Here is a 26,835-nt window from a genome sequence, read left to right as displayed (position 1 = left end):
AATGAAAAGATGAAGTACATTCTGGCAAAGTTGTTCTTTTTTTTTTTTACAGTATAGATACCAAATAGATATAGATAGGGGGGGTTTTAAAATTTACTGGAACCTGTTACTCAGCACTTGCTGGGCAAAGAGCTAATACATCTCATTTAGACACAGCACACTTTCTAACCCACAGAAGCTATCCTTAATTGACTGTAGCCATACTACAAAGTTACATTAGAATCCAGGATCTGAAAGCCTTCAAATGTGAGTGGAACATTAGTTTATTTTTAGTGCAGTCTACAGGACTCACTTTAAGAAGTTCATCCCAACCCGGACTCTAAAAGCATATGGACACCATGCAAAAGAATTACTCATGCTAATGTGTTAGTGAAAAAATACGTACTTCTAAAACCCCTTGGGGAGGGACTGGCAGGGTAGACAAGGCCTTTGCATTACCATTTTATCCCATATCAAACACAGTTAAGAACACACATGAATGCTAGCATTAAAGTAGAGGCACAAAGACAACCATATTTGCTAAGAAACCAAGGACCTAATGAAAGAATTCTGCTACAAACCCAGATCTGAGTTTCTGCCACACCAACAATGTGTCTTTCAGTCACTTACAGGGAACACCCAGTACATCAGCCTTTCACCAAGTACTTATTAAGGAGCCATTAATTACCATGTCTCCAAGTGCTAGAGTATTTTGGTTCCCTCTGCTTCAAAACAAGAACTGTTGTTCTTGATATACCAGACTGTAACTGATCCTCTGGCTTTATGCCTGACTGTATATTTGTTTTAGTGATATAATCTGACTGTGCTGGATGTTTTATAAGAAACATGCTGTTAAAAGGACAATTTGAATTTTTTTTATTTATTTGCACAACTGAAAACAGGCCTTGTCCCTGTTGTGGTCTTCTCTGCATAAACAGCAACTCTGGGGGAGAAGAAAATTATTTCCACATTATAAATCTGGCTTTTCAGTTTTGTTGTGAGGATTTCCTTGAGAAATTAGACAGCATGATGTGGTTCCTCGAGTCTAGTTCCCAGCACCCTTTTTTTTTCAGCCCATCTCCTTCTCCTAACACCTCTTCTGCAACCTTTTCAAACTTAAACAGGGTTTCTAATTCATACCCTCATCAGCTCCTCTCTTCTGCTGCTGTTTCAGTCCTCTAGCTCCTGCTGAGGGCACTGACACCAAACTGACAACCCAAGCTGACTCAGACTACAATTTCTCAGGTGTCCTTAAACTATGCTCCTCATTCCAGAAGCCAGTAAAGATATGCCAGGACTTGTGCATGTGGGCTCCAAGTCACAACTGCCACACCTATGACACAATTATGTCTCAATCACTCAGAGATACTTTAAAGAGTGCATAAATATAAAAACTTTCAGACACATTTTAGGAATACCTAAGTTTAGAAATCATTCCTTCTAGGTTAAAGTAACTGGACCTAAGATTTGGCTTCTGGATTTTCAAGTAGAGATACCTACTGTGATATATAGCATTGCAGGCTTATATAAGAATTTAGCAGTTCATTCTTATTCTGTCATCAGCCATTCTGTCACTACAGAACTGCACTCAAATTAAACATTGGTGGAAATTTAGCTGCAGAGCACTACCATTCTTGGGGGGAGGGGGATGTTTTCAGGCTTTTTTGTAAGTGACTATGACAATTAGCTAGAACAACATATTATATAGACATACAGAACAGTACTTTTCTGTATGTCATGCTGTTGACAAAGTAGGCAACTAACTTCAGAACACATAGGAAAGTAGGCAGCAGGGACCAAATCACCAAATTGGGTTTCAGCATATTTACAGCAAGAGAGAGAAATCCATATACTTCATACCTCAGCACTCTCTTCCTACCCTGAAGGGTCAGGCTGTGCTCCTGAGTTTATATCATAGGGTCACAATGGACTTGTCTGCAAACACAATAAAACATTTTTTTTTTCCCTCTTCCCAATATCTAGATATTGCAAGCAATATTGCCCTTAACTACAGAATGGCTACTTAAAAGTAAATATTATCAGATCAACTGCTAAGTACCAGTAAAGACTCCAGGGGACAGACAGAACGAACCAGTTCTTTTGTGCAGTCAACAAAAAAGCTGCAATTACTGGTAAGAGGCTTTCCAAACAATTTCACTGCTTCACTGAAGAAGGTCATCATTACCAGACAGCTTAGAGGCCTGGCTTCTTTATTACCTGTCTCTCCCAGTTTAAGGATTGGTCCTTAAATCATCCTGCTAAAGCCATTGCCCTAGACTCAAAATACTGGATCCCAATGTCTGATTTTCCTCTAGTCCTGCTATAAGGGACCAGAAAGCTTTCCAGTCTTTAAACTGGAGAAGGAAAGAAATGCATGTTCTTAAACCTAGAAAGCAGCATCAGTGAAGTAGCAGCAGAAGTAAGAGAGGTCTTGACCTGTATCACTATTTTTCTGCTACCACCAATACTCTCCCTCAAGCCTTTTAAAAACTTCAAGTTTCAGATGCATCTAAGCTGACCTAGTTTTGGAAATGAACAGGAAATTCAGTAACAAAGCCACCTAATGTGCTGTGAGGCATACAGCTGGCTTCTTTAACAGCTGAAACAGTAAACAGCAAAGTTTTTTCCTCAAATAACTGGACTACTTTGTTGTGTATTCACAGCTGGGAAATGCAATCAAATAGCTATGAGGTAGTTCAGAAGTTTAGACTGAGAATCCACTAAGCATTTAGAGTTTGTTGATTGACAGGCAAACATAAAGAATGTTTTTAGTACAGGACCCTCAAGAAAAGTGAACCCTCACAATCCAGAAACTAGCAGAGATAAGAACACATGAGGTCATGGGGAAAGATTTTGTGCTACTATATTATATAATTTTTACCTTGGCATGTATTTGAATGACCAGTGTCTCTTCATTCCCATTTTCTTTCTGAATGCTTTGAAAGGTACAAGCAGCACTAATTTATGCCTGCTTGTGAAACTGATGGTTTGACTAGGAAGAAGTCAGAAACACAGCTTCCTCCACTAGAACTCTTTGACCTGTTCAAATGTGAGTCTGTTCGATGACCGAAATAGTTGTCTTGTCCAACAGTGGCCTTCAACAGAAGGTTTTCTGAAATGTGAACTGGGAAGACACTTCTTGGCAAGCAGGGGTCTCTTTTGTTCACCTTGAACTTCAAAGAAGGACTGAAAGTGAATGCACAACATAAGTAATTAAAAAAATGCAATCAATTAATTTATAAGATTATTTTTATGTGCTTCTAGTAGAAGCATAACAAAACATGCAATTTTTAAGAACTATTGAAAGCTGGACTATAAGACCTCTGCTCTTAACAGCAAAAACATGCACACCTGTATTTAGCAACTTCTGAAGTTTCACTGATGTTTACAAACATAATTGGGAGCAAATCCAATTCTACGCAATCTACTTGGAAAATATCACTGCGATGAGCAATACTATTTCTGTTATTTATTCATCACACCTTTTCCACCACTCTGGAAATTTTTGCATTGCTTTTTTTATACCAGCAGTGTTACTTTCTGCTTCATACAAAGCACAGTACGATTGAAACAAATCAGCCATGATATCTAATTTCTTCTTTCTGTAAGTCAAATAGTTTGGTTTCTGTTCACAAGGCAGTTTTCAATAAACTGCTTTATCTAAAAACATGGAAGATCTTCAGCTAAGCCAGTCTCTATGTTAGCAAATTTTAAAACTTTTTCAAGCTTCCTACTTTATTAACCAATTAAACAAAGACATCTGCAGAACATATGCTCCATCTAGACAGAATAGATTTTAAAATTCAGTTGTTACAAAAACATCCTCACCAACCATTGATGGTCATCACTGTGGTTCAGAGTTTATTACTTGGGATTCTTGAATAGATATTCAATAGATATTACAGAGAAAGTATTATTCAAGTAACTAACTTACACTGAGAATTCAGTATCAAGTATCTTGATTGTCCTTAAAGTTAGATGTAATGCTTTAAAAACAAGGTTGAAGATTAATGTTTTAATTGTGGTAATGCCATGTGTTCCAAGATGTGTTAGGTGTTGCAGAGACCAATCAAAAACATGTTTACCACTCCCTTACAGTAACCCTAGCAACATCCTCAAGTGCTTTTACCACACTGGGACAATTGCTTTTACCTCATTGTGCTTTTACCACATTGAGGCACTCAGCTGGCTCCTCTAACAGCTGAAACAGTTAACAGCAAAGTTTTTTGGGGAATTTTAACAAATTTCAGGTGAAAGACACTTTTTTATACTTGCTGGAAATAAGGAAAATACTTAGGAGATAGGAAATACTTTGGATAATTATCATTTCTGCTGAGGGTGTACTTAGGCTATTTTTGTTTTACCATTGTTTTACTGACTGAAAGTGCTTTACCTTCCACATCTCATGGCAGCATGCCCGTGTCTTTTTCTTTTAACCAACTATAAGAAATTCATCATAGAAGCATGGAATGGTTTGAGTTGGGAGGGTCCTTAAAGCTTATCTTGCTCCAACCCCTCTGCCATGGGTGGAGACACTTTCAACTAGATGAGGTTGCTCAAAGCTGTCCTCTGATAGCAAAATGTGAACCCCAGACTACAACCCCACTGTGCTAAAAGCTGGACAGAGCAAGGCCAGCCCCTACCCCAAAAATCACATTTGAGTCACAGCTGCACTTGCAATGTAAAAATACCCCCTGACATCAGCACACTCTTGCCTGAGTCATCCCATACAGCCTCCAGATTCTGGTCTCAGCGTTTAGAGCCACCGACAGCAATCATGAGTAGGCACAGAGGGCTCTGGCTGATAAGGAGGCACAATGAGATAACAGCAGCAGTCCCTGGCCCAGCTCTTTATCTTGCCCCCAAACACCCTACTCTTATTCAGAGTGCTGAGCTGCTCACAAAACAGCAACGTGAGCTACTGCAGTTTACAGAGAGCCTGTGAAAATAAAATCAGCACCACTTTTGGTTTACTTTGTGTCCAGCTCTAACTTCCAAAAAGTCCTGTATCACTCCACAATACCAGAGGAACACTTACAAAATGTCTTTTTTTTTATCCATTAGACACACAATCCTAAGAAATACAAACACTTGCAGCCATTCAGTTGGGAGACATTCAGATGACTGCAGTTCAGAGAGGACCCCTGTATCCAAGCACTGTGCTAACATTCCTTTGCAAAGAGAGAACACCACTAACAATTTAGTACCACTACTTGCTCACTTCCCAGTATCCACTTGGAACTGTGACATTACTGAAGTGTTTTCAGGTAAAACCTACTACTGTGAAAGCTTGCAGAGGGTGAGTGGATGCCTCAAGTGTTTGGCTTTCACCCACCCAGGAAATAGAACAAAGCGGATATGAGCTGAAGTCCTGCTGTGAATTTCTACTTTTGTCATAAGTTTTGACCTTTTATTTTTAAATCGCCCTCCTGAGATGGAAAGATTTGGTTTATGTGTCATGTGTTTTCCAAATGTAATATATGGTAGGAGATAATTCATGCTATATAGGTATATATGTATGTATAAAATATTGTGTAGATCCAAAGTTATGTCTTTGACCACTCTGGCTGGGAACAGAGTTCTATTTTCATGTAACCAGTTCCCGGACAGCGTTAAGATAAAATCAGGTCGGTTACCTTATGAATGGGACATCATCGCTGATTTCCCTGGCATCTGCACCAGGGAGACAGCATCTAGACCTTCCTGGACCATGACTGATGGAATGTCTCAGAAACTCACAAGACCTGCACCTGGACATGATTACATCTGCTGTGCTCAGGAACTGGCATCACTGTACTACATACAAATACAGCCTCTGCCTGGATGCTCAGACATTCGTCTGGATCTCCGGATTCATCTTTGTCTGTTCCTGCACATGTATGGATCCCGCTCTACATGTGAAGAGACACAAAGAAACGTGCGGTCATCCCTGCCTCAGGCAGAACAAACTGGATATGAGCTGGCTGCTGGAAGCACTCGGGGTGAACCACTGGGGGAAAGCTGTGACTCTGTCAGTCGGAACCCTGGTTCACCCAGTGCCTGCACCCGGCGCTGACGCTGTCTTGGCTGTGGTGGTTTTTCAAAATTCTAGTTTTTGTTATCGATCTAATAAATCTTTGTTAAATTTTTCATAAATTTGGCTAATCATTTGATCATTTATAACACAAACGTACAAGAAAACTTCTCAGAAAGAAAAACCTGTGGACTACAATGAGTCTCCTAAATGAATGCAAGGCCCCTTCTGGAAGATTCCTATTTATGGTAAAATTTAGTCCAACATTTCTGGAGTTTCTTTAAAAAGTACAAAGCTCCTGTTGTATCAAACTTATAGTAATTATATGCTGTTATTTATCTCCTAAAAATGAACATAAAGAAAATCAAGGAAGCCCTCAATGTAAGCCCACAGTCCTGCCCTGGTTTAAGTGCTCTAGCCAATTGGTGCATGAAATAGTCATCAAGGATCTGACATTAGCCCAGGTGTCTGCATAAAACTTTGCCACTGAGAGAAGACTCTTTATGACTTCTGTAGTTGATCTAAGTCAATGTGACTAATCATGGTGAAGCTACAACAGTTTCACTGTTTTGAAGCACACTGAAAGAGAGGAAATACCTCATACTTTCTTTCCTAAGTAACTCATCTGGGCTGAAGGAGTAAAATTTCTTTTTAGTAGAATCCTCTTTTATGGTGTAGATCTGGGAATGGCATTAATGCATATTCCTCTGTAAAAGGTTGCTAGTCTGTAACCTATTATCACAGAATCATTAAAGTTGGAAAAAAACCCTCACAATCATGGAGTCCAAGCTTTGACCAATCCCCACCCTGTCGACCAGACCACAGCACAAAGTGCCACATCTGGTGACTTCCAGCACACCTCCAGGGACAGTGATTCCACCACCTCCCTGGGCAGTCTGCTCCAATGCCTGACCACCCTTTCAGTGGAAACATTTCTTCCTGATGTCCAACTTGAACCTCCTCTGGCATAGTGGGAGGCCATTTCCTCTCATCCTGTCAGTGATTGCCTGGGAGAAGGGGCTGATGCCCACCTGGTTACAGCCTCCTTTCAGGAAGTTGTAGAGAGTGATAAGGTCTCTCCTGAGCCTCCTTTTCTTCATTACAATTATAATACATTAAAATTAAAGACAATGGAGTCTGAGTGTGAAATATTTGCTGTATCAGGAACAGGGAAGGTGTGGCAGGTGCCATTTCCAGGTGTCTAACAGTTCTACCTGAAATGTCTAATGAAGATATATGTCTAATGAAGAGCATAAAATGCAGTGCTATTAAAAGTCTGATTCTGTTTGATTCTTCTCAAATGTCAAAATATGAAGTCATTAAATTACCCTGTATTTGTAAATTTTGGCAGGAGCTACTGCCACTCAAAGGACACGATGATTATCTACAGAGGAAAGGGAACAATGTGGCATTGCCATGTGCAGGTCTCAGTGATGCAGGGTCTGAAAGATTGCTACAGGAACAAGTCACACTCTGCCTTGCCACCAATCACAGAAGCTTTCTAGCACTGAAGACAGCATTAAAAATAAGCAGGGCTTTAATGGTTGTTTAAAAAAAACAACTGAACTGAGATTTAAGCTTTCTGTAAGAGTTATTTGACTTTCCACTCAGCAGAGAAAACAAAGTGATATGGCAAGGCCAAGACTTCTTTTTTAGATACAACTGATGCAATAAAATGTCCTCACTGACTTATGCACAGTATGAAACACCAAAATCCAGCCTCCTAAAATTATTTTTCATTCATTTGGCATCATAAGGATTCAAAAAGCATTCCTGGCTTCATTGTCTTCTATAAATCATTTGTCTATTGATAGAAACACAAGAGATCTTAGACACTTAAGACACCATCAAAAGCTGTAACAGGTTTTCAACAGTAATGCCTTCCTTTCCAAGAAAAGCATGTCAGTCCCGTTCCCCCTTCACTCCTTGTCAGTGAAATAAATATGTTTCAAGCAGAGAACAGAAAGCTCTTAACTCTCTACAGTGGCTGGGTGTGGTTACTATCACTACTCCTACAGATTGTTCTGCATTATCTTACTGTCCATTCAGACGGGGCTACTACTGGTGTCTTCACATATTAGTGAAAAACAGTCCTAAGTGAAAAGCTCACACCATTCAAAAAGGCAATTCTGCAGCGTGGGAGAGAAATACCAACTTTATCTCAGGTTATATAATTGGACACAGATTAAAGAACAAATCTGCAATGAAATTCAAGTGTCTCATACTCCTTAAACTCTAACAGGCACCATGTCTAAGCCCTTTTATTGGCCTTGGACTGCACACTCCAGGTCACACAGACTGTACCAGAGGAAGGAGCTGAACTGTCAAAATCCTTCTGCAGCACATTAGCCTCAAAGAATCCTCCTTGTGTTTCTCTGTGTAACCACAACAATTATTTCATTGCTGTAAAAGGAGGATAGACACATGGATTGGATCCATTCCTGCAGCAGCCCAAAACTAATACAACACTTTCTAAGTTTCTGACTTCCTAACAAATCCAGAGACACAAGACATTCAGCCTCACCTGTTGCTACCAGTATTGCTCATGGCTTTAATTTCTTCCATCCACAAACCTGCTGTCACAAACCTGCAGTATGTGTGTTTCTAGATGATGGCCACAGCAGCTGCTGCCAACATTGTCCTGTTGATTTACTTTTGACTTCCAACTTGTATGCTCAGATTATATGTAAGGCTTTCTTCATTTTGCAAAGAATATATATATACAAGTGATCATTGTCCAAACCCAGTGACAAACTCAAACCTAAAAGACCAATTAGGCCCATGTGAGTTGGATTTGATTGATTGCTATCTTTAAGACACTGAAATGAAAGCTATAGTGTGACAATAAACTTTTTTAAAAGGTGAAGCTGGAGCTCCTATAATTAATAGAAAACTAGCCTGTACTTTTTCATATGTTGCTATTAAATGGAATTAAGCATTCTACTACTGTAGCCTAAAGCCTGAAAAACAACTCTCAGACTATTAAATACATGTTTAATAAAAAGGTTTTGCAAGAAGTTACATTTGGTATCAGATTACCAGTGAAACATAGGTCCAAGAGCAGGTGTTACTTCCAGTACAGGGTGATACAAACACCATCACTGAGCACATCTGCAGCAGGCTGGCTGTTAAAGATGAAGGTGAGGGGGAAAATAGAAAATGCAGCTGATCTGAGTGGTTTTCAGTATCTTCTTCTCCACAAGGATGAGTGAGTTTCCCAAAAGATAAGCTATTTTCTGCCGTTTCTTTAGAATAAGTAAGTCCTTTGAAATCTAGCTGTCATCCTCAGGAAGATAATGGAGCAGGGGAGGAGAAAAAACCCAGTCCTTTACTGACAGTAACAGGGCACTTGAACAAAGAGCACAGCTTTAAATTCCCACTCTTAGCAAGTTTTTTTTCATGATCTATTAGGAGTAATTCTGGTTCATCTCTTGCTTCAGCCTTTTGCTCCCCCAGTGTCAGGAAGATCAGGGACAGCTACTGCAGAGCTGATCATGATCCCTCTGCAAGCTTTTTGGAACCCTCATGCTATTTCTCCCGAAGCCATTTTTCAGAAAGACTGTAGGTGGCAGTAGCTATACAGTTATTTATTTTCCTGGTTTCCCCCCCCCCCCCCCCCGCCCCGCAAACATTTCTGGCTGCTAAAAAAACCTTTTTTCCTTTTTTGTGAAACAGGTCGTGGGAGGACATTCAGAATCAGGACCAAAAAAAAAAACCAAAAACCGTTCCCCCTCTGGTTGTCAAAATTCTACGATGCAAAATGTGCTCATTTCCAAAGATTAAATCAGGTTCCTGGTCTAAGAGGGCATGTTGGAGGGAAGTAAGGGAGATGTGTTATAATCTTTTCAGGACATAACTTATGGTTGGATTTTTGATAGTTTTACAAAAATATAGTTATATTGATGTCTAAAAGCAATACTGTACAGTTTTCCTTTAAATCATGTGACTCTGTAATTTTTTTAATATTTGCCAAGTAGCAAGGGCTAAAATAGGCTTTTTTTTTTACACCAAAAAAATCACTTAAATCCTTTGAAGTCACTTTTATGGATTGTGATTCCACATTCAGGATAAAAACAGTGAGAAGCCCAGATTAGTGATAAGGACACTAGAAATAGGAGGTTGATTCTCTCTCTGCTGAGTTACCCAGGTTTACACTGGCTGCCACAAGGTTGGACCTAGCTAGTAAAACACAACTAAACTTATATCAAATCCTTTATATTTCACTTAATGAGTTTAATACAGGTAAGGTGCACTTTTTTACATGTAGTTCTATAAAGAACATTATGGTTGTGGTATCAGGAACAGCCACAAGGATGTCAGCATTTGGGTAGTCTGCATATCCTTACTTTATATACCAACACTTGTACTTTATCCAAATACACTGTAACTACCATTATCTATATGATACCATCGTTTTTATTGCCCCCACTCCAAGCCACTGTTCACTGAATGAGCAATCATACATTGTTCTATTTTCCTTGTTCTACCTCTATGTATTCCCATGCCTTTTTCAGTGAAATGTGTTAGAATTTGGGCTGAAGGAAGTATTGATTGTCCATAGCTCTCTCTCTCTCTCTCTCTCTCTCTCTCTCTCTCTTTTTTTCCTTCTGATTTATGTTCCTCAACTCTACAAATACTAACATTATGAGATATAACCTCACAATCACCTTTTGAGTTGGTTCTTCCCTACCAGAGTATGAGGTCAAGGCACAGAAATGTTGAAAGCTGCAGCCCAGCTACATGAACCTCTAATCCTACATCAGTCAACTGCTTCCCTTTCTCCCACACATACACACTATGCTCTAGTCTAAATATTTGAAGATGCTTTTTAAGTGTAAGTTAGGCTTGGTATTAGTGTCTGTTATGAAGACACCATTGATTTATTAGGAATTGGAACTAATCCTGAGGGCAGTGTTTGGGGACCATTTTGCTGTTAAAACTAGTTTTCTGTTAAAACACAAATAAAAGTAAATAAAAATATCCTGCCCTTGCCATAAATAAAAAAACAATGGCAGAAATTATATGGTTTGCATCAAATTGTAATGAACCCTCTAGAAACTGTAGAAATGATACAACAAATGACACACAAGTCAAATCAGTGAATTGCAGCTCTCATAAGCCTATGGAGTTTCATATTCTGTAAAATGTAACTAAAGTTATGGAGTAATATTAGGTCTCTTAACAATATTATGTCCATTTGAAAAGAATACACTGATTTTTTACAAATCAGTGAAGAGGTGAATTTAGTTGTAAGAGTTTTAAAGGAATAACTCTGTTCATCTTCTTAAAGTAAGGCTTTAGGAGTATAAGCTTCATAAAGAAACACAATGGTACAACTGTGATGCACTGCCCAATTTGTGGATGGTGGATCACATCCTATGGTGTCCTGACCCCACACCAACTGAAGGAACAAAATCTGTCAGCTTCTGTTTCTGTGGGAAGGAAGAGTTTGGGCAGGTCCTCTATTGAAGCAATTGAAGGACAAGGATCTTTATGGATTGTAGGGCATGCACTTGCTATGACATTACATTTTCACACGACCACTTCCCAAAGCCTTTCAAACTTTCCTTCTGACGTTGTTTTCTCAGCTGGATATTGAAGCTAGCTCTGCAAATCTGATTAGCACTACATATAGTACCAGGCACATTTCAGAAAATCCCATATGGAAGTTCTGCTTTCTGGTTTTCTACATCAGAGTCTAAATTTGATGCCCTGTGTCACTGTGACCCATTTTACCACAAGAATCAGTTCCTCTCTAGAATTTTTCAAAAGCCTGTCCATATAGCGGGAAACAAGACCCCTGCCTTTGATCCTACAAACAACTCATAACACAGTCTTTTCCAGACTCTCAGAGTCTGTCTGCCCTGAGAAGCAGACTATCACCTCAGTCTGCCTCACACTGCTCCTGCTATCACTAAATATCCTTCAGGCTCACTTAGTTCAACTGCTCTGCTCATTTTCTGTGCAGAGGATTTCCTTGGACACAAGCTGGCTGTGCTTGTCATCCTTTCTTCTGGTGAATCCTGTTGAGACACAACCTAAAAACCCTCACAGGGTACAGATGTTGTCTTCTAGGAGCCAGGCTCACAATTTAGTGTTCTCTCCACAGCACATAGCCCTAAATCCCTCAGGAGCTTAAACACATTCCTTCCCACAGAATCACAAAGTACATGAGTTCTTCAGAAATAGAACGGCTCTGCAAAAGATTTCTCATCACAGCACACTTTTTCTCGGAAAAGAAAAAGGCATTTATTAGTTCTCCAGGAAAAAAAAAGACAGGAAGGAAAAAAAGAAAAAAAGGTGCACAGCCCATAAACCAAAGAACCTTTATCCAGACTCACCCTGTTGTTAATCTTGTTAGACATTCCACATATAATGAAGAAAAAACCCCAGATATTTTCTGTTATCACTGTCCTCCTGATACACAACACAGTGTAACTGCTAGAGAACACAAATTTTCGAGTCCTGTTACAGCTCTTCAGGCTTTCTGTCATATGACTGAAGTAGCCTCCTACCAGGTGATGAGATGGATCTTCACTGAGTGATTTGAGTGCCAGTATGCCTTTATTGGTATCCCCAGTCTGCTTACTGCTAATCTACTAAATATTTACAAAGGTATTATTTTAATAGTAATTTCCTTAGCTTGATGACCTTCTGCTGGTACAAGGATTCTTTGACATCTAGTTCTTCCATGGAAAACCTTCGTGCAGTGACAGGCACAGTATGGTACCCAGGTGTCTGTTTAACACCATGGATTAGGTGGAAATCCACTGGGGATTTTTTTTATTTGTTCTGTGTCAAGTTTGTCTCCTTTTTTGTGCGGCCAAGACAGACACTGATGAATACTGACTCCACTTACTCAGAATTTCCCTCTCTATTTTTTCCCTCTGGTCTCTGTTAAACAAGTTTAGATGTAGGAAGTCTGACATGCTGCCTAGGTTTTTTCAGATCTACTTCAGCATGTCTGGAGATTCCAGAGCTGCTGTTCACAGCTCAGAAATACTTACCTAACAAATTTATGTCTGATGTGACTATTACCAAATTTGGAAATTTTGGAGATTGTTCAAATTGCTGAGTACCTTTTAAAGTTGATCTTAAAAGCATAGTATGTCTATTTCTTCTACAGATTTCAGGGCAGGACTACATTTTGGGTGGTCTCTGCTAATGAGATGTTACTTTTATATATGTGCCACTCATTTTATTTCCATTGTGTTGGTTCTCTAATGCATCTTTCAAGCATTTCCATGCAAATCAAAGTAAAAAAAAGATTAAAACTCAAAATCAATGCAGGCCTTCCTTTCTAGAAATGGCCTGTGATAATCTGGCAAAGTATTCTGTTGATGACACACTTTCTACACAGAGTCTACTTCAGGCCCTTATAACAGTCCTGGCACAGAAGCACATGCAGGAGTTAAAAGGAGTCAGAACTGATTTTTTAGTGGTTTTTTCATGTTGATAAGGCTTTGATATACACATGGAAAAAGAGGCACTTTGCATAGCTATTAGAAGAACTCAACAACAAGCATAATAAAATGCAATAGCTGTTTTTTCTGTTAAGGGGTCAGGTGACGAAACAGAAACACTTGTGGTTGGTTTTGGCCCCTGGTTAAAGAACAGTAACAGGTTTGGGCATGCACTGCATGGCTTCTCTACTGGAATCTCTGACCTGTTCAGTTAAAGACATGAATCACAGTCTGAGAAACACGGCAGGAATCCTCAGAAAACCAGGAGGCTCCTGAGAGTTTGAGATAACAGCATCCTCATTTGCAGTGCTGCTTGAATATTTCATGATTTTACAGTTCTTTATGACAAGTAAGGAAATCTGTATACCTCATATTGTGGTGAGAGTCCATCAATGACTTCAGAAATATTTCTGCTCTAAAAGGGGTGAGGAGGAGGAGAATTCTTCAATTTCAGTAACATCAAAGACCTAATAAATGCCTGAGATGCAATAGTGCCTGACAGTTTCAGGTCATATTGGAATTTTTTACAGTTCATTGTGATAAAAGGCATCAAGAGTTTATAGCTTGGTAGTCCAGTTTTCAGATTTACCTTCCTGCTAAACAGTTTTGCTTCAACTTGTGCTGTTCATAAGCAGAGCATGTTCTAGAAGGAAATCAATAGTTCAATTTTCAGGGAGACTGTTTTTTTCAGCTAGAGATACTGCTGATGTGACTTTGTCACAGAAAACATTGATAAAGTTTGAAAGATGACTCATACATACTTTGATTAAAACTGGCCCTGTCTCTTCCACTTTCAAGTTTAGGTAAGACTCGTTTCAAGGTTTTAAAGCTACTCTTCTTAAAGGCACAGCTTAGTGAAACTATTGGCAGATCAGGAGCCTGACCTGTGGCAGCTACTCACTATGAGTGTTTCATACAACCAGAAAAATCACACATGCATGCCAGTGGGGAATCAAAATAAGCCTCTGCTATCCAAGTGAGCAAAATCAGGATTTGGAGATTTGTTTGCAAAATGGAAATAACTTAAGGGTTGCACACAATACTACATAGGAATTGGTCACTGGCTATTACCTTTATTGTAGCTCTTCCCTCTCCCTCCAGCCTTTAGCATAAGTGGTCACATTGCTCTTCCCTGAAGTTACACCCAAAGATAACGTAGAGAGCCCCATTCTGAAACTTTTTCTCTAACCACAAGTTTGTCTTCATATTATGAATTGGGCTGATTATTCTTCTAGCCCCACTAAACCATCGATGGGAACTTCTTATTAAGAGGAGATTATTTTCCCTTTATAATTTTAGAAAAACTTTTTTCCTCTGTGTGAAAGTTGCTACTCCAGGGCACCTGTATCAAGCTGAATTGTTAGGATAGGGCTGCTGTAGAGAAGAACTGCACATTAAAAAGACTGCTTTTCTACAGGGCCTTCATTAATTTCCTGGCAAAAGCTGGGAGGATTATAACAAGCAGGTAACTGCTGGAAGAGACAGCATCAGATCCTTAATCCTGACCAAGGGAGCTGTAAGGTCTCCTCTTCTGTGCTAGAGTTCCTTGTCACATCACACAATCCAAACTATTTACAGGTAGTCAGTGTTCCTCATTTTCTAGGCGCTTAAAACACTGAAGTCTGATTACAGAAGTACTAAAATCACTCACATGTACAAATGAAGTCAACAGGGGTAATTGTTTGGAAAAGAGCAAGTACTTTACTAGTGCAACTGCTTTACAACCTTTCTAGTCAGGCAGGTCCTGTAGTATCATGTAATGACAAATTACTTTCTTCTAATGGCACAACTACCACCTCCAAGTATTCTCATGGGATGGGACAGCACACAGTGAGCCTCAGAGCCAAGTGAACTGTCTGAGCGTGGCACACAGAAATCAAGATAGGGTCGACATATTAACCTATGTAGCGATAAAATCTGTGAGGAAAATGAGTCTCTGTGTTTCAAATTCATCCTACCATTCATCTCTTCAATCTTCACTTCTTTGGGCTTTTGTTCCCTATCCTTAGAGCAAGAACAGCATTTTCGTCACAAGAACATCATTCTAACCTGTCTAGAGTACTGTCAGAATTCCAGCAGACCCAGCTGGACCTACCCAGAAGCACTCATAAAGTCACCATGACACACACCTTTACTTTCTTGCAGAGCAACACACACCTTGTGAAGCTAAATGCTGCTCCAAGAAAATACTACAGTTTTGCAGATGCCTTACTCCTTGCAGCCAGGTGAGCCCACTGTCAGAACGCTTTCCAAGTCTGTAGAGAAGGCAGGGATCCTCCCTCAGCCGCCAGCCCTACACCCAGGTAGGTCAACAAGAGTGTGCTGTTGATCTGAACACAAGCAACACAGTTCTCACTATGCTATCAAAGGGAGTGTCTTGGGTGCAGCCAATTGTTGGCAGCACAATGCTAAAAGCTGGGAAGAGCTGTTGTAAATACACCCAAGGGCTTAAACCGTAGTCTCATATTCTTATTTGGACGTCTAGATAAACAGCAACATTTGAAGACTTTGCAATTCCATTTCCCTGCCCTCAGGTGAGAAAAGTCACGTGCACTTTCAGGTCAGGTCTCAGCAGGGCAGAGACCCTGAGCCCATACAAGTTCATGTGCTGAATGTTTGAAGCATTGTGTTTGGTTCCTTAGCCCTGAAAGCAAGGCAGGCCAGGGAAGCATGACAACATCCGAGACAATGGGCTTGGAAACAACAGCAGGATCACATGGTCAGACCACTCCTAGCTTTGGTGCTGGGATCTTTATCTATAGCTTAAAAGTTTCTGTACCGTGCTCTTTCACAAGGGAAGGAATCAAAGACTGTCCCGCTATCAGCCAGGCTTCCGCTTCCAAACAGTAAATCACAAAGGGAACCGAGAAAGAAACTAGAATAAGGAGAACACCCTGCTTCCTCCACCTACTTCTTGTGTAGAGTAAAAAACAGATTGAGGTCCCTCTCCACTCCTAACACACTGCTCTATCACAGGGCTCTTTCTGTCATTACACTGCATACTGTCTTGCTTTTCATCAGCCTCTTGCATCTTATCACAAACTTAGGTAGTTCCTGTATTATTTCTGGTGTTGCAGCTTTAAGTCTAGAATACTTTGCTAAAAAAAAATTTCAACCCTTCATAGTTTTGGAACAAAGGTTAAAAAAACATGAACTTTTGAGAAATCAGATCTATTTGACAGAGATTGTCTAGGAGACAATATTTTTTTAGTGCCCTCCAAATAATCCTTTTATAGTCTTGTATTTTTTGGAAGGCTTGATCCATTACACTAGTGATTTGTCTCAGTTCACCACTCACTGTAGCTAATCCCCCATCATTACAAAATTATAAAGTTCTCTAAGCCCACAGGATTTGCCTGAAGAGAATCACATCAGTTTTAAAAATACCTTTTGAACGTTGACACTTTCAACTTTCTTAAACATAAGGTTTAAGTTTTCATCAAAACCTGAGAAATAAACTACCATATCCAGATATTTCAGGACTGGACTTTCAAGAAGAATATCATTATTTTCTGTAAAAGCTTAAAACTTGAAACAGAAACAGCTTGGGAAATCAGAACTTAGTTATACTAACAATTGAGTAGAGGACTTAATCACTGCATGAGTTTAAACAGTAGTGAACGTCACTTTCAGTTTTCATAATCTGTTTCCCATTATATATTTAGATGTTGAAATTTCTGTGGCAGAAGAAATCCCTTCCCTATGTATTTGTACAGTGCTTAGCTTTCTGGAATTTTCCTGGAGCTGCAGCAATAAAACAGCCACAATATAAATCAAGTTAGCTAAATTCCACTTCCTATAGTGTATTAACATTGGTCCTCCTCAGTACACCTGACCCAAAATGACCTCATAAATTGAACTGAGCACATATTTAATGAAAGTGACAAAAGAAAGTGACAAAGACAACAAACAGCTGCTTTTGTTTGCATTAGCTAACTGGGTTAGCTAATTGGTGAGGATCTAAAGCCACAGTTGTGTAATGGGAAGAACATATGTCCCTTGGGAAAACAACTGGGCCCCTGAACTGGCTTCTGATGGATGTAATCATATAGAAATTGAAAGTATGTATCATTCAGATATGCAAAATACTATGAAGAGGACCCAATCATCTGATATATTAAATACTGACTAGAGCACAGGATATTAATCATAACATGGGGAGGTGGGAAGAGAAGGGAGTGCATGCAGTGGACTGGTAAGAACCTGCTGCCACTGAACTCAAATGGCAAAAACCCATCCCTCTAGCTTCGGTGGCTGGCCAAGGTGTTATATAGCCGAGTGGCAGATGAGTGAATCACTCACAACCTGAATTAGCCCAAATTCTGGAGAACAGACTGGCAGTTCATTAGATTTATTACCAGACAGCACAGCTCCTGGCTATAACAGCACTTGCTGGAGCAGTTTGCTTTGGGCTCTAAGCTGCATGAACTCCACATTGCTATAGTGCTACTCTAATGGTTCTCTGAATGGTTTCTACAAACACAACCATTTCTATTCTGTCAGTACATGCCCTTGCTGTTGTACGGTGTTACCCTGCTCAGCCACTAAACCTGGGCTGCTAAGTGGGACCAGCCTAGGCAACACTTTAGGAACAGAATGTATGTTCTGGGTGAAGCAGTTTCAAGGGTCTGATGAGCTGGTCAGCTCACAACTTCTCACAGTGGTCTGGGTAGCTCCATTGAGAGCAGCAAGTTCACAAAGAATCTATAAACCACCATTTTTGGCGTAATTGAGAGGGTTGGGGTGAAACTCTCCTTACTACCTGCCAGTGTAAAAGAAAAGAAGGAAGAAGGCCTAGCAATACACAAACAGAGGGAAGGCTAGGCTAACCATTCCAAAATTTATATACATCAAATTTCCTTCTCTGCTTGGTTCTTTCAATGTCTTTTAGGAAGTGATACCCTATACTGTATAACAGCTATAAATGTTGAGCAGTGTTCCCTTTCTTGTTTACTTTTAGCTCTCTCCAAAGGTTCCCTTTTCTCTGTTAATTATACCCATCAGCCCTGTCAACAGCTTCATGCTTCTCTTATTTAAGTCTACTAAATTAACTCCCCTGCACCTGCCCCCCCAAAAGTTATTTGCTACTGAAAACTCCTGGTTCAGCTCTAGCAGTCTTACCCAAAACCCCAGAAATTTAGTCTTTCAGCAAAGTTACACACCTGAACCACAGTGGGGGTAACATGGGATCCCATGTCTGATTTGTGGCTCTGGAGGAAGGAAGCAAGAGGTGCATTTGAGATGTGGCCTGTGTAATTACAGGAGTCACCACACTCTTCAGAGCCTTGCAGGGTGCTGCATCCACCAAAAATGACTGAGATGATAGAAAGTACTTCTCATGAATGCTGCAACCTGCGGATTCGGCAGCACCATTGACCTCTGCATCCTGCTAGCTGCAGTTCAAATGGTTGGCTTTGCACATGTATGTGGCTATTTAGAGTGTTTTTTAAAACATAGTTTCTATTGTCAACTTCATTAGGGCTTCATATACATTTTCAGAACGATGACACCATCTTAAAAATACAACTTTTTTTTCTTTTTAAACATATTGTCTTCCTGTGATAGTGGTGGATTCAAGCTATAGGAGACAATGGCAATGCCAACAGCAAATACTGGCTAAAAACTGACAGCCTCTAGGAGACTGGAGTGTGTTAAGATGATCACTGGGCACTACGTAAAGCAAATCAGTTTTTTATTTAGAACTTCTGGATTATCTGGATGAGAAAGAAATAATGGATTGACCAGAAATAGATTTGGATAGTATGGCACAGTCGTTCAATGAAGATGGGCAGTTGAAAGCTTTAGAAGGAAGTGTCTCTCAGCAGCTATTTTAGACTTTCCCTTATCTTTTCCTGCTTTAGCCTCAAACCTGCTACGTCAAAGGGAATGAAAAGAGCCTATCCCGATTCCAATACATATGTCAGAAACAGAAGACAATTAATGTAAGAAACTTTCATGAATTTTTCCAATCCGGGCATATCAATTAAAGTAAAGATTGATTATTTTAAAAATCTCTGTTTGTCTTAGATGTTTATCTATCATTAGTTACAGGATTAAAAAATACTGAGGCAAAGATTTCTGACTTTGGAAAGAGATCTGTATATCTGTATTCCCAGAGCAAACCTAGCAGAGATGAGACTCAGCTTCTAAATTGCATCTGCATATCAAGAAACTTAAATGCACCCCACCTGACTGAGGCGAAACAGCCTGGTTAAGTGTACAGCTGGAAAGCCTTTCCCTCAGTGCACCTGCCCAGCCACCAGAGACACAGCTACCACCATTTCACACAGCTCCCCTCAGCTCAAGAGCAGGCATTTGCTCCTCTGGGTTCAGGTGTGATCACCTGCTCTTCATCTCTGGGCTGGCATTGTCCAGGCACTGAAGTAATGTGATGGCAATAGTGGAAACTAGTGTTATTCAGGAAATAGGCAGCTCTCCATCACTGCAAGCCACTGAGCCTCTATTATCTGCCTGGTTTCCTCAGTGGTTGGAACAGGATTTTTTTGCACTTTAAGTGGGAATCCTGTGCTATAAAGCAGTACATTTATCTTGAGTGTCCTGTGAAGATAATTTTACCAAAGTGTGGGCTTACAGCCTGGCACTACTGTGGGTGTCAGTAGAAATGACATTTAAGTTACAGTGTTAAGCTCTAAAAAAGGCAAATTTATGCTTTAAACATAATTGAGAAGAGGATTTTATTGTAAAACCTAGATCTTTGTGGAAGCTGCTTAAGATTTCACAGGGAAAGCTGAGCCTGAGTACTTGAATACATGTCCTTTTAAAATAAATCCACCAGGTAAGTCTCCTTAAGTTTTGGAACTTATCCACCTCGTCAGATTTCCTGGTACTTGTTCCTACAGGTTTTGCCCTGTGAGCACACCTTTGATTAGCTATGACATGGCACCTTTCCTTTCAAATGAATTTTATTTTGAAACTTCTTTGTATTTAAAATCCATCTAGACTTCCTCCTTCAAGGGCTTTGGGACACAATTCTTCCCTCACTTGTCCTATTAAGTCAGTGTATTTTCTTCCATTAAAAATAATTAATATTGGGTCTTGAATGTCCAGAAATATCCCCATATAATGAGGAAAACACATTTTACTAGGAAATGCTGAGTCATTCTCAACTCCCTGTTTGTACCGGGAAGAGAATGGGGGAGTGCATTTTTAGAATTGCATCACAGAGCATGAGTGGCAATCCAAAAAAAGGAAATTACTCTCTCTTCATACATATTTATGTGTAACATGTAGGAAATGTCATTTCTCAAGAAAGCAGAGAAAATCCTGAGCTCTCTTTTGCACTCTCAGCACTCATTTTAAATAGTGTCTCTCTGCTCCAACCCAGAGATGTGGCACAAAATGTAACATCTGAACCTACTCCCTTTATGGTAAAAGGGAGTAGGTTAATTTCATTTTGTTCCAGTCAACAGGTGGCCTATGATTTTACTCTATTCCTTTTGAGCATATTTATACTCTAGGTTACAATTCCTTGCTTCAGCATAAAAAAAAGGCAAAAAAAAAAAAAAAAAAAGAAGTAACAGTCATATTCATTGGCTCTTTTATATATTTGGGGGGGGTTTAAAATCCTTCTTTTAAATCATGAGTTTTCTTTATCTCATTTGTGAAGCCACATGTCATGTGGCCTTAGGATAACAAAACTCCCCAGAGGTGTGCAGCTGACTTTCTGTGCAAACACACATTCGGCGAGCTATGCTGGATGGTCATTTGACACACCCTTAGCAAACCAGACATTTAAGATTCAGCATAAAGATATTTGAACTTGTTTTACATGGCATTTAAGTGTGGCACTAGCTAACTTGCTTCAGCCTTGGTTAAATGTGTCCGAGAGACTTGATTACTATGCTGCAAACCTGGACTCTGGTATTAAAAATCATATTATTGATGGCTGGCACTGTTCAACAGAAGTCAAGTTACCTGGGAGCCTGCTCTGTCAGAAACTCTGTAAATCTACACAAAAATGGTCCTGTGCATCCTGTACTCCCTGCCCAGTGATGTTGTCAGTCATCGGGCGGTAAGAATTGGTAAATTTCCTTTAATGAAGTGCCTGTGAAAGTGCCAGGTACTGCATCAGGTGGGTTACATTCACTCTATGCAGAGTCTCTCCCTCCCCTTCCAAACTTTATTTTTAGAGGTCAAACAAACTTTGGCAGCCACCGGGTCGGGCCCATCTCCACAGAGGTGTCGCGAATGCCGCCGTGGGCCAAGGAACGTGGGCAAGGACGGGATTATCCTTGCGGCGGCGGCGGCGACTGCCCTGGGATGAAAGGACCCGCGTGTTTACGCGGTTTCACCGGGGCGGGAGGGCCTGTCCGCGGCTCGGGGATTCCGTGGCCAGCGGCTGGCTCGGTGGCAGGAGCTCCCCGGCTCCTGCTCCGCCGCGGCCGCGCCTCCTCCTGCTCCGCCGGCCGCCGCTGCCGCCCGGCCCCGCCCGCGCGGCCCTCCGCGCTGCCGGAGCGTCAGCGGGAATTTCCAGCCAGGAAGTGCGGCGGGCCGGGGGCAGGGGCGGAGGCTGCGCAGGCCGGTGCCGGGCGGGTGCCCTCGCCGGTGGGGCGGGCGGGAAGGAGGGGGAAAGTCCGCGCGGAGCCGGGAGGCGGGCGGCGGCACGCCGTGTTACATGGCGCGGCGCTGAGGGACCGCCGGCGGCACAGCGCGACGAGGAGGAGGCGCCGCCAGCTCTGCCCCGGTGAGCCCCAGGCGGCCCCTGGCCCGCCGCTCGCTGCCTTCTTTCTCTCCTGTCTCCCGTCCTCACCGCAATGCCCGCCTGGCTGTGCTCCCTCCGTCCCGCAGCAGCGGGGTGGGAGCCGGCATTTCGCTGGGCTGGGCTGGGCTGGGCTGGGCTGGGCAGCCCCCGGAGCTCCGGTGTGCCGCGGGAGGCTGTGCCCGCTCCAGCCCCGCGCCTGTGCCCTCGGCGCCGGCAGGGATTGCCGCGGCTGTCGCCTGCAGCCAGCCCGGGGAGCGGGCGGGATGCCGGCTTTGCTGCCGCTGTGTTACCGGGGTCTTCCTGGCCAGGGAAGGGGTGTCCCTGACAGCAAAGTGAACGAAATTTGCAAGCCCAGCTTGTGGCGCTCGCACAGCGGGTGCTCGTAGGCAAAGGAGGTGCTGCTTTTGTCGCTTTTGGTTTCGAAGGTGACACACGTACGTGCTGAGCCGGGGCAGGGCACGGTCGCCGGCCGGGCTCGGCAGTGCGGGTGGTCACCACGAAAACTCGGGTTGGTACCGGCAGCTCTGGGTGACCTCGTCTTGGGTGCTGCCCGAGAGTGCCGCAGACTCTGTTAAAAGGTACGAAATAGTGAGGGTTTAAAGGTAATTTAGTTGCAAGTGGTGAAACCGAAAAGTTCTCGTCGCGACGGGGAGTATTACTGCACTGATTTCTCGGTTACATTTGACCTTGAAACCCAAGAATATCGAACTTCTCATCTTCACAATTTTTTTTTTTTCATATAATGGGTCTTTCTGCTTTGATGGTAACTTTGGTGAAGGAGCGCTTCAATAGACTTATTTTACGTGAATGTGAATCGGAGTATTGTTTCTGTGACATGAGGTATGTGCTCTTGGGCCATTATCATCATGTGTGTACTGCTGCGTATTTTCAAAATAAGTAAATCTCAGTGCCTGTGAGCATTTGGGGAATAAGACTTTGGAGGCAAGGGATCATCTGCTGCATTTCAACTTCCTGTCTTAAAATGCTCAAAATCTTTGCTTAAGAATAACGTTTTAAAGGAAATACAGATAATTGTTATCATGATTTTTTAAAGGGTTTTAAAGTGCTGATTATATTCGGCATGTTTTGTGCTCCAGAAGTCCTCTTTTCACTTACTCTGTTCACAGAGAACAGTGGATGAATTCTTTGCTCTATTGCCTTGTGCCTTACATGCTGCAGGGTGCTGCCACCAGCACTGTCAAGCTCACGGAACAGGGTTGAAAATAGAGCACTTCGATTTTATTGACATCTGGAGTTTCTCTGCTATGTACTGTGTGGTATCAACTTTTGAAGTAGTATTTCAATCAAAGCATCTCTGGTCTTTCGTGAAAGAAAGTAGCTGCCCGTTCTAGGAAAGCGTTAACCAAGACGTCATTCTAAGACAGCATCCTGTCTGCAATGTTTTGTAATCTACAGAAATTACTACAGTTTATGAGAAAATGAAAGAGAAAAAAGTAGCCTGCAACCATCCAGAAACAGATGCTCTGTTCCGTAATTTTCCCTGGCCCGAGGATTTAACTAACAGTTACGCTGAAATACTGTTGTCAGGATGTGCCACAGAATGTGGAGATTTTGGGGAATCTCAGGGCTGAAATCTGTGCAAGATATGTTAAAGAACTTAATTTGAAATACAAAACAGAAGGGAAAAAGCTTTTTTTCGTTCCACCCTTTGTCCTCTTTATAAAGAAAGAAATGTCAGTCAGTGGCAGAGTCATCAAAAAATGTATTTATTTTCTCATGCAAGATATGAATACATTTTGAGTTAAGATTATAAAACAGAACAGCTTTATATCGCTTTGCACTGTGTTGTATGTTTTTAAAAAACAGTGTTGTAACAGATTAACTTCCTTTCTGTATTTACTTTGTTCCAGCAACACCTTGGTAATGTTTTTGTAGTATTTATTTTTAAATCAGAAGAGTTTGCTGGATAAAAGTGCTGGGACAGAGAAAAGGAGTAAGAGGGAGAGAGAGTGGTGTTTCATTTATGTGCACATTTGAAGATTTCCTGCTTCATTTGTTGAAAAATAGCAGTTCTGGTTGTTTCTCTGTTACTGTGTATTTTACTTTTGAAAATTAATTTAAATAATAAATGTAAGTTTATTTTAAAATTTTACTTCCAAAAATTCAATAATAAATTTAATTTACTTTTTCCTTGAGGTGGCATTATGTGACTTCAATAATAGATACCTACAAATAAATATTATTGACATAAATTTACTAATTAATAGATTTTTGAGTTTCCTTTTCATTGCTGCCTTTTCCAAAACCTTCCCATGCCACTTTCTCAATGAATACATGCCAACTCCAGAAATATGTTCAGTTAGCAATTCATATTATTGTGCATATTGCTGACTCTGGAAGGACAGGAACTAAGTTTGAAGGCCTGTGAGTCTTTACTATAGAAGGTGCTTGTAATGCAAAGTAGATGTTCATTTTTGAAATTGCAAAGATACAGTGAAAGACAATATATCTTTTACTGACTTACAGTTGGCTTTTTGATATAGCTAGTGCTGAGAAAATTCACAGAGATGCTGGTTAATTCTCCTGTGTTTTCATAGATTGCTTCAAACAGTGCTTGCTAAAATACTTTCACCTTTCAGTGCTGTGTGTGTTTGCCAACTCTAAGTTCAAAAGTATCAGTCATAAAGAAAGTTGTTACTTGTTTATGTAAGCAACTAATGAAAACTCTACAGTTAGTTAAAAATCCTTTCTTTCAACATACTGATAGCTTTCTTTTGGTTCTCTGACAAAATAACCCAGCTATTATAAAACAAAGAGAAGATTATGAATGTTTCAGGCAGGTAATGAAAAAAGCGGTTCCTGGGTTTGGTCACTTTCAGCTCTGACAGAGGTATTTTAGAAGTGGAAGTTGTAATTTGATGTCCTTTAAATAAGCTGTGAACCTTTTATGAAGTTCTGTGTTGATAAGATCGTAATTATGGTTGTCATTAACTGTGCCCTTAGGTCAGTCAGGCACTAAGTTTGCATCTAACTTTGAGCATAGAAATAATTCGGTGAATCTTCTTCAGTGCTTTCATTTGAACATGTATTTTGATGAAGCACTGTTGACAGTTTCAAAAGTAAGGCCTTAAAAGATGTTTCAAGTTATTATGGTCTCAAGGTAAAATCCTTTGTTTAGCACTTAGGTGAAGCTGACAGATCATGTGCAGGGAGGAAGCTTCTGCTCCAAGCATTATTTCCCCCTTTCAACTCCTGTGTTCTTTTGAAAAGCAGGGGCAGGTAGATACACTTTTTTTTCCCCCCTTCATTTAAAATAGTCAACTGAAATACCCCCATGTTTCATTGTGTCCTCCAAGCAAACTGTCAGCAGGTCAAGAGCAAAGTATGTCTGAGTTGTGTGGTTTGCGTTTGTTTGGCGTTTTGTTGCTTGAGTTTGGCTTTATTTTTTTGTTTCTTCTAGACGTCATGTTTCCATCCACTTAGACTCGGGCAGATTTTAGCACACAAAGTATAAACAAAGGAAGCAGGTGGGTTTTTGGTCTTAGTAGTTTAATCCAAGTGAGTTTTGTTGTGTCATAAGTTACTGTACAACATTGGGACTGCAGGAGTTTTGCAATTTCTTTGGAAAAAGCAAAAAACTAAACCTTAGTTACCCACTCTGCATCTGTAGATTTGAAAACTGGGTATGACTGTGATGGTGCTGGACTCAGCTCTACCTGTTTGGTTCCCCTTACTGGTGCTGTTTAAGCAGTTGATTCTGTCACATGATGTTTGCAGTGGCTGTTCAGAACCAAAAGGACACTGAGAATCCCTTAGTTCACCTTTGTGATTGCAGTGGAAACAGCCCTGGCTATTTCCTGCTTATTAAGTGAGGGACTGTGTCTTCAGTAGGAGCCCAGAGCCCGTGTGACTGTACCTGGTGAGAGAGCAAACCTTGTGTGAGATGAACTTCTGCAGCTGGGGGTTACGCGGTGCTTGGCTTCTCAGAAACGCTGTTCTTCCCGTGCCCCCTCTACCCCTGTGGAAAGGAAAAAAAATATAGGGACAGGTTTGCAGCCTAATATTAATGATTCATCACACTTCAGGCTTATTAAATGGGTGTGTGTGGCTTCTTAAGTTAAAATTTTACTTTGATGAACAGCTTTTATAGGAGCTAGAGCTATTTGCAAAGAACATTCAGTGATTGATCTTAATCTGGAAGAAAAAGTTACAGCATTTTAACATCATATTCAGGAATTCAAGTAACATTAGCACCCCGCATGGCTAAAATACAATGTAGTTACTACAGCTGTTTTTCTGTGTTAAACCTCAGTATTTTTACATCTACTTAGCATTATACATGTACCAGAATATGTTTGCCATATATTTGAATACTGTTTATTCCTTTGGTTTAAGTTGCTTTGAATGTGTTTTAACAAAAACATTCTAACTTTATTCCAACAATATCATGGAAAAACAGTTTGTATGTTTATGGCATTTTAGTATTTCCTCTTGACATATTAATTCACTACTTTGATACTTGGGAAAGGAATAAAACAAAAATTCTGTTTGCAAACATAGCTAATAGAATATCTTTTAGGTAGTCCAGTTACTCTTTGACAAGGAAATTTTCTTACACTGTGTTTTTCTTCAGACTTAGTTGTTACATGCTATAATAAATTTGGTTCTCGGTTTCATAAAATAATTATGCACCCAAC

At 40.7% G+C, this 26,835-nt stretch overlaps 1 protein-coding gene across 3 annotated transcripts in view; it reads left to right on the top strand.

Annotated features, from left to right (window-relative positions):
- The first annotated feature begins 22,045 nt into the window (after nucleotides 1-22,045).
- Nucleotides 22,046-26,835, top strand: part of NFKB1 (nuclear factor kappa B subunit 1) — a 57,672-nt gene continuing 52,882 nt past the window's right edge. For 2 of the 3 annotated variants that reach the window (XM_071431826.1, XM_071431824.1), the window contains exon 1: nucleotides 22,046-22,159. The gene's annotated coding sequence lies outside the window, so the exon portion shown is untranslated. Of the gene's footprint in view, nucleotides 22,160-22,616; nucleotides 22,756-26,835 lie in introns of those variants that run through there. The other variant, XM_071431825.1, reaches the window with a different exon arrangement.

Source organism: Agelaius tricolor, unplaced genomic scaffold (assembly GCF_023055355.1).
Source record: "Agelaius tricolor isolate 1412-34295 unplaced genomic scaffold, bAgeTri1.0.p SCAF_8, whole genome shotgun sequence".
Taxonomy (NCBI): domain Eukaryota; kingdom Metazoa; phylum Chordata; class Aves; order Passeriformes; family Icteridae; genus Agelaius; species Agelaius tricolor.
This window is presented reverse-complemented; position numbering and strand designations above follow the sequence as displayed.